Source organism: Myotis davidii, unplaced genomic scaffold, assembly GCF_000327345.1.
Source record: "Myotis davidii unplaced genomic scaffold, ASM32734v1 scaffold963, whole genome shotgun sequence".
Classification (NCBI taxonomy): Eukaryota; Metazoa; Chordata; class Mammalia; order Chiroptera; family Vespertilionidae; genus Myotis; species Myotis davidii.
Genome location: NW_006294116.1, coordinates 30987 through 34791, shown reverse-complemented (window position 1 = coordinate 34791; position 3805 = coordinate 30987).

Sequence of the window (3805 nt, the reverse complement as noted above, 5' to 3'; positions counted from 1 at the left end):
GTAGCCACCATACTGTTGTCTGTGTCTATGAGTTTCAGTTTTATATACCACATATGAGTGAAATCATATGGTTATTGGCTTTTTTTCTGACTTATTTCACTTAACATAATAGCCTCAAGGGCCATCCACGTTGTCACAAATGGCAGCATTTCATCTCTTCTTATGACTGAGTAGTATTCCATGGTATATATGTACCACATTGTTATCCAATCCTCTATCAAAAAACACTTTGGCATGGCCAGTGGCTCAGTGATTGAGTGTTGACCCATGAGATAAGAGGTCACCGGTTTGATTCTCGGTCAGGGCACATGCCTGAGTTTCAGGTTCCATCCTCAGTCAAGGGTGTGCAGGAGGTGATGCTGTTTCTCTCTCATCTATGTTTCTTTCTCTCTATTCCTCTCCCTTCTTCTCTCTCTCTCTGTCAATAAAAAAACATTTAAAAAATGTTTTTAAATGTTTAAAAAAAGCTTTAAAAAATGCTCTGATGGTCTCCATGTCTTGGCCATCATGAATAATGCTGCAGTGAACATAGGGGTGCATATATCTCTGAAAAATAATTGTCCTCAAGTTTTTTTGGTAGGTATCCAGAAGAAGGATTGCTGGGTCTCATGGTAACTCTATTCTTAATTTTTTGAGGAACCACCATACTGTTTTTCATAGTGGTTGTACTAGTTTACATTCCCACTAGCAGTGAATGAGGGTGCCTTTCTCTGCACAACCTCTCCAGCACTTGTCTTCTTGTCTTTTTTTATAATAGCCATTCTAACAGGTGTAAGGTGATATCCCATTGTAATTTTGATTTGCGTTTCCTTAATAGCTAGTGAAGTTGTATGTCTTCTCGGAAGAGGTGTCTGTTCAGGTCCTCTGCCCACCTTTTGATTGGATTGCTTGTTTGTTTGGTGTGGAGTTGTGTGAGTTCTTTATATATTTTGGATATTTAACGCCTTCTCAGAGCTGTTGTTGACAAATACCATCTCCCATTAGGGTGGTTGCTTTTTTGTGTTGCTGTCAGTTTCTTTTGCTATGCGGAAGCTTTTTAGTTTGATATAGTCCCATTTATTTATTTTTTGCCTTCACTTCCCTTGCCTTTGGGGTCAAACTCAAAATGTTCTCTATGACCACGGCCCATAAGTTTAGTACCTATGTTTTCTTCTATGTGATTTAATGTTTCAGGTCTTATATTTAGATCTTTGATCCATTTTGAATTAATTTTTGTATATGGGGACACACTGTTTTCTAGCTTCATTCTTTTGCATGTGGCTTTGAAATTTTCCCAGCACCAATTAGTGAAGAGGCTTTCTTTTCTCTTTGGCTCCTTTGCTGAAAATTATTTGTATATTAGAGGCCTGGTTTACGAATTCGTGCACATTGAAAGGAAATTAATTAGAAGAAATATTTTTAAAATTGATTTTTAGAGAGAGAGGAAGGGATAGAGAGATGGAAACATTGATGAGAAAGAAATTTCATCGATTGGCTGCCTCCTGGCCGCCCCGTACTGGGGATTGAGTTCCCAAACCAGGGATGTACCCTGACTGGGAATCAAACCAGTGATCTCTTGATTCCTGGGTCGACGCTCAATCACTGAGACACACTGGTGGGCGTGATGTATTATTTTTTTAAATGTATTGTTGTATTCGATTTGCTAGTATTTCATTTAGGATTTTTGCATTTGTATTCATCAGAGATGTTGGTCTATAGCTATCTTTTATCGTGTTACCCTTGCCAGGTTTTGGTATCAGGGTTGTGATGACCTCATAAAAAGTGTTAGGAAGTTTTGCCTGATCTTCAGTTTTTGGGAAGAGTTTGAGAAGGATAGATATGAAGCTTTGAATGTTTGGTAGAATTTACTAGTGAAGCCATTTCGTCTTGGATTTTTACTATTTGGGAGAATTTTGATGGTTGTTTCAATTTCCTCACTGTTGATAAGTGTGTTAGATTTTCCAAATCTTCATGATTCAGTCTAGGAAGGTTATATATTTCTAGGAACCTATCCATTTCTTCTAGGTTGTTGAATTTTGTGGCATATAGTCTTTCATAGTATTCTTGTATTGAAATGCGGAAATTAAATTGGAATGCGTGATGTTCCTCTGGGCAGGATGCAAAGGTGATTTCTTGGATTCTTGTCCAAGTGGATTCGAAGAATGAAGCCACAGACAGAAGGTGGTATAGGAAAAGGTGGAAACTTATTGGGAAACAAGCACAGACTCTCACGTGGGGAGGGAAGGAGACTCACTAAGTCCCTCTTTTCTAAGGTTTATAAAAGCTGCAGTTCTTTGTGTCCTGATATGCCCTCTGATTGGTCACTGTAGCAGCTTCAGAGCTCAAACCCCCTAAGGGGTTCCCCTCTTCTGCTTTTGTTTTTCTACTCCCTTTGGCCGTCCTCTTCCTTCTCTGAATGAGTGGCTGCCTCTCCCTTTATTCTGTAAATGTGTAGCTTTTGGCAGCTTCGAGTCCCCTTACTCTGTGAACGTATGCCTTCTGGCAGCTCCCAGCTTTGAAGCCCTGCAGTTCTTCCCCGTGAACCCCTAATTCCTAAAACTCCCTATACCTGCCTTTTTGTTTTAACCCCTAAAAACTTCTTTCAGTATGATCCTTTGTATATCTGGATGTCTGTGGTAACTTCTCTTTCATTTCTGATTTAGTTTATATGAGTCTTTCCTCTTTTTTCCTTAGTGAGTCTTACCAGGGGTTTGTCAGTTTTGATAATCTTTTCAAAGAACCAGCTCTTTGTTGTTGTTTTTGTTAATCCTCACCTGAGGATATTTTTCCATTGATTTTTAGAGAGAATGGAAGAGAGAGGAAAAGGCAGAGAGAAACATCCATATTAGAGAAACGCATTGATTGGTTGCCTCCTGCATGAGCCCCTCCCCGCCCCAACCCTAACCCTAACCCTAACCCTAACCCTAACCCTAACCCTAACCCTAACCCTAACCCTAACTCTTTTTCTTTTTCTAGTTCTTTAAGAGATAATGTTAGGTTGTTTACTTGGGATTTCTCTCATTATTGAGATTGGCCTGTAATGATTAAACTTCCCTCTTATTATTACTTTTGCTGCATCTCAGTAGTTTTGATATATCATATTCTTGTTTGTCTCTCTATATCTTTTTGATCTCACCTTTTATTTCTTCTTTGACTCAGTCAATTTTTTAGTAGTTTCTTTTTTTGTGTGTGAGTGCAAGTATCAAAGATATTTTTTAATGGTTGGTAAATAACTGCTATAAAATATGAAACAAAATACATCTACTGGATTGTTTTTCTGAGTGCAATGGCCCTTTGGCTCCCCAAATGAGGATTCCCCATAAAAGTCACAAAGCAGTTCATGTAGTGGTTATTTTAGGCCAATGCCTTTCCCCCACTTCCTACCCCCACCCCTATACGCACCATATTATTAAAAACATTAGGTACCTGGGATTTGTACCCCAGATCAAGACATCATTTGGGCAATTTCAAATGATGTACAGCTCCTCATGTAAAAAAGATGTTCTGTGGTCACAATTACTTCAAAAAGTAATTATATTCAAATAACCTGGCAGATCATGTTTTAGCAATTACAGAACTGATACGGAATTTTTGGACTGGAACCCGGATCCTTTTTTCGCTGGAATCGAAGAATGAGTCCACAGACAAAATGTGGTATAGCAAAGGTGGAGATTTGTTGAAGAACAAGTACAGACTCCCATGTGGGGAGAGAGAAAGAGTCCCACAGAATGGACTCCCAAGTAGGGAGGGGGAAAGGTCCACTGAGTGCCTGTTTCCAAGGTTTGTAAAGGCTGCAGTTCCTGTGTCCTGATACCCCTCTGACTGG